The following is a 15883-nucleotide window of genomic DNA, read 5'->3' on the forward strand; positions in this document are numbered from 1 at the left end:
TTCAGTATTACAGCTTGGTACTCTTCGATGGAGGGTGTTTCAGTGTATAATTGTTATTTGCAGCTATTCTATTTGTTTTTTTATTTGAATTGGTTCTTTCAGGAATTTCAAATCATTTTTTATAATATTAGACAATGGAAGTCCGAATTAATGAAATGTACTATTGATCTTTAGGCTTTCATAACACAACACAACAAAAAAATATTTTTTGAATGTTTCCTACACAAAATTAGTCAATTCCTACTAATTTTGGGGTGATAAAAACGAAAATAACAATGAAAAATTTTTATTAGCTCTGGTTTTTGAGATACACAGTACTTAATCTTAAAGAGTAGTTATACTATACGTGAAAAGTGAAAGTACATAAAACAATATTGTTATGTTTCTTTTAGAATATTTTGAGTACAAAATTAATTAAAAAAAACACTATTCTTAGTGTTTTGACAAATAAAAGAATTTTGTACCACCAAATTTCAATTAAGTCCATCCGATTCATTGTAAGATCGCTGTCGTTTAGCTTGTCTTTTAAAAAACACTTCTGGAGCATCCCTACACACAGACCAGCAGTAGTCTGCAAGCATTGCTTCATTCCAACGGCCCTGATATCTCTGTTCCATTAAGGCAATGTCTTGATGGAATCTTTCTCCATGTTCGTCACTCACAGCTCCACAGTTTTGTGGGAAGAAATTAAGATGAGAGTGAAGAAAATGAATTTTTAAGGACATGTTGCATCCAAGTTGGTGGTAAGCTTGAAGAAGCTCTTTAACCAATGCTGTGAAGTTATCATCTCTTTTGTTACCTAAAAACCCATGTACAACCCCCTTAAAGGCTTCCCAGGCTCTTTTTTCATTTCCTGTTAAAATCATGTCAAAAGCAGGATCATTTACGATTTCACGGATTTGAGGCCCAATAAAGATGCCTTCCTTGATTTTAGCATCACTCAACCTGGGAAACTTTGCTCTCAAGTACTTAAAAGCTTGTCGTCCTTCCTGGTCCATGGCCTTCACAAAGTTTTTCATTAGTCCCAACTTAATATGTAATGGGGGAAGGAGAACATCCTTAGGATCTACAAGAGGCTCGTAAAGTACATTTTTCTCATTAGGGTTTAGGTCTCGTGTAGGCCAGTTCATTTTTTTATAGTGAGATTTTCTATCCCGACTGTCCAACAGACACAAAAAACAACAGTACTTGGTGAACCCTAATTGCATTCCTAGGAGTGTAGCAATGACTTTCAGATCACCACAGATGTGCCACTTGTGTTGTTCATATTTGATTGATTGGAGAAGTGTTTTCATATTTATATACGTTTCCTTCATGTGAACTGCATGACCTATAGGAATAGAGGGTAGCTGATTTCCATTATGCAGAAGTACAGCTTTTAAGCTTAGCTTTGAAGAGTCTACAAACAGTCTCCATTCAGATGGAGTGTGATCCAAATTCAAGCAGTCCATCAAACCATTAACATCAGAACAAACTACGAGGTTTTCTTTCTTCTCAAAAAAAGGAAGCAAATCTTTTTAACGATGTCTGTACTGAGATATTTTCACATCATGTTTTAGAAGATTCCACTGTTGTAGTCTTGACCCTAACAGCTCAGCCTTTTCCTTAGACAAGCGAAGATCTCTCATAAGGTCACTTCAACTCTGCTTGACTAATTCTGTGCGGATCACTAGACCTATCGCTTACCTGAAAATCAGGGTCATAGGATGTAGAAGGATGGGTTGCTCCTTCTAAACAGTCTTCATCACCTTCCTCTAAAATTTCATAGTTTTGGGGTGGAGAAGGGACTGGCAAATTGTCTGAGTGTGGTACAGGCCGAAGAGCAGATGGGAGATTAGGGTATTTAACCGTTCCTCTTTTCTTCATAGATAAACCTTGCTTAATGGGAGGAGTTAAGCAGAAATAACAGTCGTCTGTATGATTGGTAGGCTCACGCCAAACCATAGGTACTGCAAAAGCCATTGCCCGGTTTTTATTTTTCAGCCACTCTCGCAATATGACGGAACGAGAATAACAACATATATGAGGAGCCCAAGATTTATCTTGGTCCCCAACTTTCACACCAAAATAATGTTCATAGGCTGTCTTAACGATAGGGGTCATTTTACGTTTCTGAGCCTTAAATGTTATTTCACCGCATATATAGCAAAAGCTATCGACAGAATTCACACACTTTCGAGGCATTTAAGATCAGCACTTAAATTAATTTAAAAATCAACTTCACACGATAATTTCAATAGCATCCACGTGCGTACAATTGACAAACTCACATAGGTTATGTTTACTACTTAAGAACAGCTGATGAGAGGGGTGTTATGTAAACAAACATGTGTACCAACTGTTGGTGATGAAATATTTCATTTGTTGAAAACTCAATATACATATATATAATATAATGATACTAAATCTTGAAAACAGGAGCTAATATATAATTTTTATGGTCACTTTCGGTTTTAACACGTGGAAATACATTAAAATCATCTAATTTCAACCCCGAAACAAAAACTTTGTTGTGTTGTGAATAATCATATTGCCAACATTCATCTTTTTAAAAATTGAGTGATCCAAGAAAATCAACAATTAACGAAACAGAGCGGAATGATAATACAAGGACAGTTGGATATCAGAAGGAAATGTCTATATTGAATTGTCTACACAGTCAAATATTTCTTTCCCCAAGAATAAATTCGATTTCATGATTTCTTGGTTAACAGGACACTATTTTCTCAAAAAATTTCTCTGGACGGTTCTATCAGTCATAAATTGAATATAGTAATAATAATAATAATATCACCGACCGGTTACGGAAGTATGAGGTGATTTTAAAAGAATCCCAATAAAACCCTTGACAGACAGAATTGATATCATGAATTTTAATGAAATACTTTTCTATTACTTGGTTGTACGTGAAACTTTTCGAACATTAATTTCCATGGAAAGAGGTATTGTGATAGAATATTTCAATATGAAATACCAATATACAGGATCTACCACATATCTAGTTGCCTTGTCAGTATTAGCAACTTCACGATACTAACATTTTGTATGTAATTTATACTTTTAAAAAAGTAGTCGACGAAATGAACATGCCTTCCTCAAGATGGAAAGATGATTCTCTTATAGTTGATTCACGTTTCATAACAATTAGAATTGTCTTAGACCATTTCAGAATTGAGCACGAGACAAAAAAAAATTGTTGCTTTATAAAATATTTTGAATAGACCGACCATTACTTGGTGGATATCAATAACACCATTGATGAAAATGATCATAAATCTTCACAATTTAGACTTTATTTCCAATACGCGTTTCACTACATAGTAGTTGGATACTGAGTCCAATATAACTTCTGAAGATATATATTTCACAGTTATATTTTATGATGAAAACCATGAAATCATCGAATGTAAATTACAAATATGATTGACTGTTTATGTCAAGTATACTGTACTACATGTTTTTATTGTTACCTAATAATAAATAACATACTAGAAACAGTACTCCGGTATTATTATCTTTGTAATATTTTACTTATCTCTGTAAATTTACGAATTTGTTCATTGTGAATCCTGGAACCCTATATGAAAAATTGACAATTTACCTATTGGTAAGACGGTAGCCGGTTGGGTAGGCGTTGTTCAAACCCTACGGCCAGACGATCGATTTTCACTGCGTATCGTCTAACTCAGGGGTCTCCAAACTTTGAAGCCTTCGGGCCATAATAATTTTTTCAGTTTGCTCCAAGGGCCAATTTCTGCCCTTAACTATATTTCTAGACTAGGATAGTCGCAAAGTGCGTGACCTAGGCAAACTTACGCTTTTTTTGCATTTCAATTATTATTGTGTATTGTGACACTTAACGACATCTAGAGGCGAGTAGCGGTACTATGTACTATCTTTTTCAGCTACCCGCTAGGTGGCATTAGACGTAATTAAATATTTGGAATTACCGCGATGGTTCGAGAAAGTTCTGGTTCTAGTTAGTGTATTCCGATCACCTCGAGATGGTAGTAATAATTGCATATGAAAAGGCTAGCAGCGCAACTGCGAGTTAGTCTGCGTAGAAAAGGCGAAGGAAGCGAAACTGTCTATTGTGAAATAAAGTAACACCCGTCAATGAAAATATTTTGATTTGACTTATTGTTTTTATGTGTGATTTGTTAGTATGGAAAAGAAGCGAAAAATTGACAGTGCATGCAGAACGTAACAAGAAAAATGGAACTTTCAGTATTTTGTTATTGGGTCCAGTAATAAGGCGCTATGTTTAATTTGTAATGAAACCATAGCTGTTCTCAAATACTATAACATTAAACGACACTATGAATCGAAACATCTTCAAAGTTACTCCAAATATACAGGAAGTTTGCAGAAGGAAAAAGTTGAAGCTTTGAAACGCGGACTCAAATCGCAGCAATCTTTTTTTACCAAAACGAATACTGAACAAGAGTCTGCAACTCGCGCCAGCTTTCGAGTGGCTCTTGAAATCGGAAAACGTGGCAAACCATTCACCGATGGAGAAATGATAAAAGAATGCTTGATTGCAGTAGCCGAAGAAATATGCCCCGAAAAGGTGAATTTATTTAAAAGTGTCAGTTTGTCAGCAAACACCGTGGCTCGGAGGGTGCAAGACATCGCAGAAAATATATCATCTCAACTGTCTGACAAAAATGGACATCATGAGTGGTTTTCTCTAGCATTGGATGAGTTAACGGATGTGTTAGATACTGCTCAGGTGTTGATTTTTATTCGCGGAGTAGATAAAAGCTATTAAGTGTATGAAGAACTTCTTGATATAGACAGTATTCACGGCACGACATCTGGGGCAGATATTATATTTCTATGGGAGTTGGAAATGCCATTAATAAAAAAAACCTTTGATGGAGAAATTTGAAATCTATAACAACTGATGGAGGCAAAAATATGTATGGTAGAAATAAAGGAGTGGTTGCACTGGTGTCAAAGGCTGTAGAAAATGATGGCGGTTCAAAACCATTAGTCTTACATTGTATCATTCATCAACAGTCCTTGTTCGGAAAATGTTTGGATATGTCTGAAGTTCTAAAACCAGCCATATTAGTTGTTAACTTAATCAGATCCACAGACAATTCCGCGAGTTTATTCAACAGATTGGAGAAAATGATTTACCATATAATACTGCCGTACGCTGGCTTAGTTGCGGAAAAGTCCTTAAGCGCTTTTTTGAACTTCGAGCAGAGATCGAAATTTTTTTAAATGAGAAGCAGCGCCCTTTTGCCGATTTAGAAAATAGTGAATGGATGTGGAAGTTAGCCTTCTATGTCGATTTGACAAAACGAACGAACGAACTGAATTTGAGATTGCAAGGAGAAAATCAGCTTCTCCCTGATTTATACACCAATATCAAATTCTTCAGGCTGAAAATAATACTATTTCAATCGCAATTACGTAAAAAATGTTTCACACATTTTGAAACATGTGAAATATTCAGCCACACTACAGAGACTTAATTTCCCGTCAATTTTGCAATCGAAACTTTCAGTGCTTTGAAGGTAAATTTTGATACTCCTTTCTCAGATTTTGATGTCATTGCGAATGAAATTAAGCTTTTCCAAAATCCTGTTGAATCTGTTTGTTTGAAGGTGATTGACAATGTTTCGTGATGAATTTCACTAGTTCGGACTTCCATTGTCTACTATATAAAATGATTTGAAATCCCTGAAACAAGTAAAAAAGAATAATTAAAAAAGAATAGTTGAAAATAACAATTATATTAAGCAACAATAAACCTGAAATGCAATGATAGTGAAATAACCTACAAGTCAAGTAAAAATATAATAATTGAATAAATAAAAATTAAAGGAATGCAAAAAGAAAATAATAAAAAATAAAAAAGTGTAGAGATTCCAAATCACGTTAGTTCACGACGTTTCGATTGTTGGTATCTACAATCGTCTTCGGGTGATGACTGGACTGATTCCTCCGAGAGATGACTATTTTATAGGTCGTTGAAATACTTTCACTTTCTCTACTTTCCATTTTCCGCTTCACTGATTCCGTGAGAGATGACCGATTTGGCGGGAGTTGGTCATTTTCCGTTTGATGATGGGTTTCCATATGTTTCGTATTGGCAGGGACTGCCAATGGGATCGCCACTTTCACCAGTCATAGCCAACATATATATGGAGTGGTTTGAAACTCTGGCCATTGAAGAAGCCCACAAGAAACCTCGAGTCTGGTTGAGATATGTTGACGACACCTTCATAATATGGAACCATGGGAATACTGAACTAGACGCCTTTCTGAAACACATCAACAGCGTGAGACCTTCCATCACTTTCACAATGGAGAAGGAAATCCACAATGAATTGCCATTCTTAGACGTTTTGGTGAAGAGGACCGACACTGAGTGGGAAACATCAGTATACCGAAAACCCACTCATACGGGACAGTATCTGAACCACGAATCCAACCACCATCAATCGACAAAAAGAGGAATCATCAAGACTCTATTAGACCATGCTTTTGGCCTCTGTAATACGAAGGAAGGTCTCCAGAAGGAACTAGACATCATCAAAAATGATCTTCAGCGGAATGGATACTCCAAAGCGATGGTAGAAAAGACTTTGGCTAAAAGACAGCAGGAGCCTCGCAAGGAAGAGAAGCCGTCACAACCAGTGCTTGCACTTCCCTACATCAGAGGATTATCGGAGAGGATAAGAAGAATTGGTTCCAAGTACAACATTAGAACCTGTTTCAGATCCGGTAACACTATCCGTAGCAGCCTCACGAAAACCAGGCCCCAAACGCGGACTGCGATTCCAAGAATTGCATTTACCGGATACCTTGTGAGTGCGGAAAATCCTATATTGGTGAAACTAAGAGGCCATTGAATGTTCGCATTGCCGAGCACAAGAAGCACACACAGCGAGGAGGAACCAGCAAATCAGGAATAGCAGACCATGTTTGGACCCATCAACACAACATTGAGTGGTCCCAAGCTGAGATCTTGCACAGAGAGGAACATTGGTTCAGGAGAAAATTTAAGGAAGCCGCATACATGTTGTCCAACAACGTATTCAGCCAGGCCAGCGTAGATATACGAAACATATGGAAACCCATCATCAAACGAAAAATGACCAACTCCCGCCAAATCGGTCATCTCTCACGGAATCAGTGAAGCGGAAAATGGAAAGTAGAGAAAGTGAAAGTATTTCAACGACCTATAAAATAGTCATCTCTCGGAGGAATCAGTCCAGTCATCACCCGAAGACGATTGTAGATACCAACAATCGAAACGGCGTGAACTAACGTGATTTGGAATCTCTACACTTTTTTATTTTTTATTATTTCCTTTTTGCATTCCTTTAATTTTTATTTATTCAATTATTATATTTTTACTTGTAGGTTATTTCACTATCATTGCATTTCAGGTTTATTGTTGCTTAATATAATTGTTATTTTCAACTATTCTTTTTTAATTATTCTTTTTTACTTGTTTCAGGGATTTCAAAACATTTTATATAGTAGACAATGGAAGTCCGAACTAGTGAAATTCTGTTGAATCTGACACTGAAATTCTGGCTTCGGAAGTCCAAATGGAAATTATTGATTTACGGTGCAGTGATATGCTTAAGAACAAATATCAAAATTCATCTTTGTTGGAATTCTACGAGTCTTCCACTGGAACAATTTGATAGTTTGCATAAATTTGCTCGTGGGTTGTTTTTGGTACTACTTACTTTTGTGAGAAAACTTTTTCCGAGATGAAGTACACAAAGAATGTTTACAGATCTCAATTAACCGATAAACAATCTAAGTCTCTTTTGATAATTGGTACAAGTAAAATTGATCCACAACTACAAAGTATTGTCGGTGGAAAATCACAATTACATAAATCCATTAGTGTTTTTGTTTTACTGTGATTCATTTCAATTATTTGTTAGTTATTAATATGCTTAAACTTAGATACTTGAGTTGAGTTATCTTTGTCATCATTTCTGTCATTAAGTTTTACCTGGCAAGTAAATAAAACCGAGTAATTATCATTCTGTGTTTTCTTCTTCAACTCATCACAGCAGTAGTAACAACAATTAGGTAATCATTGGCTGTCGCGGGCCAGATTGATGACAATAAATAATTGGCTGTCGCGGGCCGGATTGATGACAGTGGCGGGCCGGATTTGGCCCGCGGGCCGTAGTTTGGAGTCCCCTGGTCTAACCCTTTCTAAAAAGAGCACGTTAAAAGGCGAGACCTCGGTGATCTTTAATTCGCACAAGTATCGACTCATGAGGGTTATCGTGCGTCGTAGGCGGCAGCTGATTGACAAAAACATATTTTTAACAGATTGAATAACTCAACAGAAAGTAAAGAAAAAACTAGAAACAAATGAAAACTTTGAAAATTTCAAAACGATACACAATATTTTCAGTATACCACTGTAAAAAGGGTTTTTACAACTAAAACGATGGTATAAGATCAAATATGAGAGTTGCACTTTATATTTAGATACTCTTCGTAATCTCGGTCAGGTGATAAAGATAGTAGGTATTTCAAATCAGTTGATTATATATTTTTTAGGAGCATACAAACAAAAATGTTTTAAATGAAAATGTAATTTTGAAAAATATTCAGATTCAATGAACGAATGTGATTACCATTCTGTGGAAATTTCTTCAGCACATGTCTTTATCATATTTTTGTTGAATGTGAAAATAAAATCATCACAGTTCTAGAGTCGGTCAGCAACTTCAAAATATGACCTTTGTCTTCGCAGTCCACGCATATACCACTGTTGATGATTTCTGCAGTAGAAGACGAATCGTTTGATACTTCAGATTCCATTCGACAATACCACACCAGTCTGGATTTCATAAAATCAATATCACAATTTGTTGATTGGGTGAAAGAGAAATATTAATCAAAATAAATTCCATATTCCCAGTCGTAGAAAAGGCAATAGGTCATAGCTATCTGACGAAATCAACAGAGTACGACTATATTTTGAAAGCATTTCATCATCATATCTCCAAGGAGAGGTATAGACGTGATCAAGGCTCTGACAGTGTCTGCTTTGATCACAGAAGAGCTTTGGATCTTCATGTCAACCTTCATGAAAATATGGTTTCATCATTGAATATTCACTTCTATTTTTCAATCTTGAATGATATTATCAATACCCCAAGAATCATCAGCTAGCTCCATACCCCTAAAAAACATACAATGCCGATGTTAGGGGATTTCAATTCTACAATCTCCTAGAAATTCAAGAATTCTCCAAAAGTAAGATTTCTCAACTCGAAGTCAATTTCAAGAAAGCTGCGTGTTGAAAATACTGGATTCAAGAAGGACCACAGGAAACCCCAAAAAACTCTTTCAAGAGTTAGCTGGAATGTCAACTATAAAGATCATGGACCTTGGGCAGCAAAATCCTGAACCATAGATCGCCATTCAGCGAGGAAGACATTTTCAACGCAAACCACTTCTGTGAAAATACCGCCCGTGGACCATACTTCGTCGTCTATCTAATCCAAAAGAATCTTTCTGATACCACTCCATTTTACCTCAGCCCCCTCCTGAACGCCTGTCTCAAACTCGCAAACTTTCCTACCATCTGGAAACTTCACAATGACAGAATTCCCTGCATCAAAATGGGACTTGCACATCATTACGAAGTTCCACACTACCGTGTGCGGGAAGTACCATGCGCACAGTGTATATCAGGATTTTTTCCCTGAAAATACCCGTTACCCCTGAAGATATATCTGAACGATGTCACCAGGGGTTACCATGAGGTTTATAAAAGTGCACCTCGTGGTGGCGGCAAATAGAACAAGTTTTGATTCCTAAGTGTCCGAACAATCAACAAATACAGGCCTGATTATATTGATGTAATTCCAAAGAAAGCTTATATTTATAACGATTTTGCAGCACCTCTTCGACGATTCCATTCCAGTAGGAATGAAAAAAATCGGTTCAGTATTGACGGAGAAACAAAAGTTCGTCATTCAGTCTCCATACTCCAAAAATATTTTGGTTATGAAAGTAGTTTTGGTTTGGTAACAACTATTAGTGAGAGAACAGATACGAAGTTGTAGCAAAATATTGTGATGGAAATATTAATTTGGTCATTTGTGTCGTAGCTAAAGATAACTACATGCGTAATCCAGGTACTGTTCATAATTTGAAAGGCAATTTTTTTCAAAGCGGTGACTTCTTCTAACCACGAGTAGACGGCCATTTCCCCAGAAAAAAAATCATATGTAATTCAATGATATCTTTGATAGTTTCGGAAATTACATATTTTGATGATGAGCGATTGAGATAATGAATCATTTCATAAACTGTGATAGTTCGAGTAATTATTCAACACAAGAATTTCATTATTATAATATTAAATATCTGAGGTATGATGCTAAATGGATGAAATAAGGGAATATTACATGATGAATGAAAGATTTATCAGTATTATATCATCGACACTATCAAAATTTTTGAACCTTCACTTCGAAAGATCTACCCGTATCTATACTACTTTGGACATTGTTTTTCATTATGGAATAGGCGTATTAATAATCCAGGTGGCTCCATTTTTATCAGCAGTAGAAGTCTAACAGTCCTGAATTTTGACTTTTGATGATTGACAAAAAATAATCGTTACTATTTCGATTGATAGCATGATGAACATTACAGGTATAGTTTCAAACCAATTAGTTTTTCAATTCAGCTGCTTCGGCAAAATATTTCAAAGAGGTACTGAATATTTTATACAGGGTGTCCCTGAACTTCCTCTTTTCCTCTCGGGAAAAGATGGGGTCATTTGTTTAGTCAATTACCAAAATTTGGATGATTTTGAATATTCACTTGAAAAGTTATCAAAGAAAAACATTTTTCATTTTGTAACTTCGAGGGTCTGTTACTTGGTAACGAAGGATTTTAGGAAAAAAAGTTATATGAAGTACTGGTGATATTTTGACCCCATTTGACGAGCGGGTTTGATGTCGTCGAGTAGAACTACATTTTTATCAAGACTCGTTGCTCCGATCGACTTTCCACACGAGTACTTTTATTCATAAAATTGTCCAAGTAACCTTATTTTGTTGAAAAATATTGAAAAATATCTGTCATTTCAAAGTTTTGGGGTGTGGATCATCGGGGTAGTCCGTTCCTGACTTTGTAGCAAAACAACTGACTCCTGCATGAAAGCTCATCGACGGAATTCATTTGTTTAGTCAATTACCTAAATTTGGATGATTTTGAATATTCACTTGAAAAGTTATCAAAGAAAAACATTTTTCATTTTCTAAATTCGAGGGCCCGTAACTTGGTTACGAAGACTTTTAGGAAAAAAAGTTATATGAAGTACTGGTGATATTTTGACCCCATCTATACATTCCCGAGAGGAAAAGAGAAAGTCCAGGGATACCCTGTATACTCAGTTATTAGTTATGCCCTCATTTTTTCATTTGAATCTTCAACACAGTTAAAAAATGCCAAATGTGCCTTTTTGTCAAACAGACATCTCCCTTTCAAGAATGACAATACTCAAAGGTCAAGACTTATTTGTACGAGCCATGGTATTTCGAGGTCTAACCTTTTGACGGCTGAATTAATATACCTGGTACATCATAAGAATTACTGTATAGGAAAAATTCATGATTTTTGTCTCATTCTAATGAAAAGTTGTTATTTGCCCAAACTCTTGAATAGATTCTTCAATTCAACATTCACCATCATACATCTTTCATTTTCAAGGTGCTACTAAAGATTCTGATTTAGACTTCTCCGTTAAATTGATGATGTAGGCATCAGAAAATAAACTTGGTAACAGCGTCGAAGGAAATTTAATGTAGCTACCAAAAAAAAAAAAAGTTTAAACACTGGTATTTCTGAATTGAGTTGCAAGTTATAAACGAATTCTCGGCAAAAAATTCTAGGTCTCATCAATACTGCTGAACCATGAATGGTTTTCCAAGCTTGTTTTCATGACGGACCGCGTTTGGGAACCTCTTTTATCTTGATATTCGTAGTTCAGGTCTTCAATTGATTTCATATAGGATCTCTTTTCAAGGAGAGATGTTACTGTCTTTTTACACTACGGCTTGTCCCTTCAAATTTCACCAATGTATTTGTGGTTCAGTTCAGCACCAGTTCAAACCTATTGCGGGTTAAAACAGCGCTGTCTGATATTGAATCACAATGCTTTCATTGACCTCTTTTCTCAATGAGATTGTTTGTTTGTGATATCAATTCGTTCAAAAAGAGAAATCCATTCAATATAATAACTTTCATCTATGACTACCGACTATTTGACATAAATATGATACTGACTTATCAACATGAGTATAGTTTTGAAAAAAATTAAGGAGTTATCATCGAATCAAATCAAATACGTCATTTCAAGATATGCTAAGTAAAAATTGAATCACTTTTCAGAAATCGTTTGAAAAATTAGAAAAATAGTTGATTTCTCCAGAAATCATTCTTCTCAGAGGTTAAACTGTAACAAAATGGGATTTGTATTTCATTTTTTGTTTCGAAATTAAAGAAAACTTTTAAAAGTAGTATTTCATGCCATTCCATAACTTTCGGCCAGTTGAGTCACTAAATGATACGATTGCATTTTTATGCAAAATATTGAAATGTTATGACCCAACTGAAACTGCAGGGCAGTTTTCATATTTAGTGCAAACAACTTTTTTTTGTATTTCATGTATTACAACTCCCACAGAATCCATCATAATACACTTTGTGTTCAGGTTTCCTTTCAAATTTTTATCTTTTGTATTCGAACAACATTATTGATGACATTTACAGAAAGTATTTCATAAAACATTTCTGCTTTATCAACATTCTATTTAGTACTTACGTTTTATACCAAGTTTTGTTGGAATTCTAAGTAAACTTATCATTCAGCTAATATCGGAATGTTTCAATTATCACATTATTTTTGAGTCTTGAATGATAAAAAATATTTCAGATAGCAGTTAGCATTCGTTCTCAAAAAATATGTTAATTTACTTCAACAACATCAATTAACTCAACTATTCATAATAGATAAGAAAAACACAATATGAGTGGGGATATTTGAGTCCGCTTGATATATTATTCAATTCAGAATATGATTCGACTCAGAAATATTTCTACATATACACATCACCGTGGAATTTAACTGAGTATGAAATGAGTAAAAAAATATGTGGAAAGGTTTTATTAAAAAAAATATACTGAAAGCTTAAAAAATCATTCGGAAATGATTTACAGTATTGATCAGCAATTTACAGTAATTTACAGTATTGATCAGATGATAAAATAATAAAATCGTTGAGCGTAGTGTAACCTGAGTAAATATGTAAATACTACGTCTAACGATTTTATTATTTTTTTATCTGATCACTACCGTAGGTTACTGAGAAGAGTGGTGTAATGACTGCTACCTAGGACCTGCCAAATTAGTTTCTATCATCTACATCATTATTATTATTCTTCTTCGATAAAACCGTTTAACATAAAATATTTCTTGACTCATTTTAATTTTGTTTGTTTTAGTTTTATTATTATTAAGGTGATATTTGTTAAAACTGCATACATGTGACTGATAAATCAGGAAAGGAATCGTATTTCGTGTAAAAAAAATGTATTTGTAAATTGCAAAGCGCTTCCGGCTGTTACGCCACCATCAGTGCGATACCTGCAGTAAGTGAGTAATATTCAATAATATTTATTTTATTGGGAAAGAAAGTTTTTGGCTTTCTACTACTCCATCTGATACAAAAAAAAGGGATGAGATAATCTTCCAAAGAAAGGAAGGAAGTAATCAATTTGAAACTCTATACATGAATGTGTAGATCATGCAAAGAAGTAACTTTCAGACATAAACTGAAAGAAAGTCCATGATCTACAGATTCATGTATAGAGTTTCAAATTGATTACTTCCTTCCTTTCTTTGGAAGATTCTCTCACCCCTTTTTTTTGTATCAGATGGAGTAGTAGATAGCCAAAAACTTTCTTTCCCAAAAAATTAATCACTCCTAAAAATATAACCCCTTCAATTCAAATATTTATTTTAATTTTACATTGAACTCTAAATTCTTTTAATATTGTAGAATTACTTACTATAGTCCGTTCATAATTTGTCGATAGCACAAAATGAGGGCCCAAATCATGAAACGGTCGTAAAACTCGTAAAATCATAGGCGGAGGTTCCTGAGGTGTTTATTCATTAAATATAAAGCTTCAGTTTATATTCGAAACTTGCCTTGAAAGGGTGAAGTTGTTACGAACGAAAATAATTTTTGGTTTAGTACATTTTTCAATCGCATTTAATTTACGGCTCGTTGGTGTTTCGGCGTCTACGGCAGTAATTAACGTCTCTAATATTTATTTTGCGAATTTTGTGCAGTGCGTGAGTAACTTTTTTTCATATTCTTACAAACATATACGTACCTTTCGTTCCTGCTTGTTTTGTTTGATTGCTTGCGATGGCTTCATCATCATCATCAATAATCAAGTTTTACACCGGTACTGTTGCGTACAGTCAGTAAGTCTGTCTATTCACCAAGAGAGAAGACTATTGTTTTGAACGTTCACGATGGTCTGGTTTCTCAGAATCCCACAAACACTGTTCAGAACATAATCAAGAGTTGTGCCAACATGACGGGCATAGGGGAGTCAACAATATATAGGTTCCTATCAGAAAGAAAAAAAAAAGGTATAGCTAACCCAAATACAAATGAATACTTAAAGAGGGGGAAAAACCTATTGAAATTGATGAATTTGCCAAAAATGGTATTCGAAGGAAAATTCACGAATTTTTTTACAAAAAAGAAATACCCAACTTAAACAAAATTTTACAAGAAGTTAGAGACGACCCGGATTTGCCTCATGTCGGACGAACCAAATTGTGGCAAGTTTTAAAAGAATTAAATTTCCGGTGGGAGAAATCAGACCGAAAATCACTTTTGATTGACCGGGAAGAGATAATATGTTGGAGAAGAAAGTATCTAAGATCTATACGAAAATTTCGGGCTGAAGGAAGGCCAATTTACTATCAGGACGAAACGTGGGTAAACGCAGGTCATACTCTCACAAAAATTTGGACAGATAAAAATATATCAAGCTCCAGGCAAGCCTTTATGGAAGGTTGGTCTACTGGTATTTTCCCACCCTCTGGTAAAGGCAGTAGATTAATAGTTTCCCACATTGGCAGTGAAAAAAAATTTGCTAAGCATGGTTTGTTGGAATTTGAGTCCGAAAGCACAAAAGACTATCACGAGAAGATGACAGCTGATGTTTTCGAAGAGTATTTTGAGCAGATGATTGAACATATACCACCAAACTCAATTATAGTATTAGATAATGCACCTTGGGCACAAATGAAAAGCTATGTGGCTAGAAAAAATACGTCATATAAAATACAAGCTGTACGTGAATTGTTATATGAGTCTTTACAACATATTACAGAACAAAATTGGCGAGATGCAGTAAGACATGCAATAGAAGAAGAACAAAAAATGTGGGATCTTGACAATATAATTGATGCGACTGCGATTCCGAAGATGATCCTGTTTATTTTGAATTTGAATAGTTTTGTAAGTAATCGTAGTTTATATCATTTAAAAATAGGTATTAATTAAATAAATGTATCTTTTACAAATTGCAAGTAACTTATTATTTTTGAATAAAATAAAGAAATTTTTTTAAAATAAAAATACAGTTTACAGTACCTACAGTTTAGGAATATTAATATATTTATTTATTTAAAGTAACTTATGTTTTAATCATATACCCTACGACACTGGTCACTCATTTCGACTCAAAATACCTACATAATCGGATTAAAAGTTTTATAGCTGTATTGTATTTCTTCAGATACAAGGTGGGTTAGTCGAAAACATCTTAAACTGCC

This window comes from Leptinotarsa decemlineata, unplaced genomic scaffold (assembly GCF_025532065.1).
Source record: "Leptinotarsa decemlineata unplaced genomic scaffold, Ldec_3_MD MMD2_tig00004204_RagTag_RagTag, whole genome shotgun sequence".
Taxonomy (NCBI): Eukaryota; Metazoa; Arthropoda; class Insecta; order Coleoptera; family Chrysomelidae; genus Leptinotarsa; species Leptinotarsa decemlineata.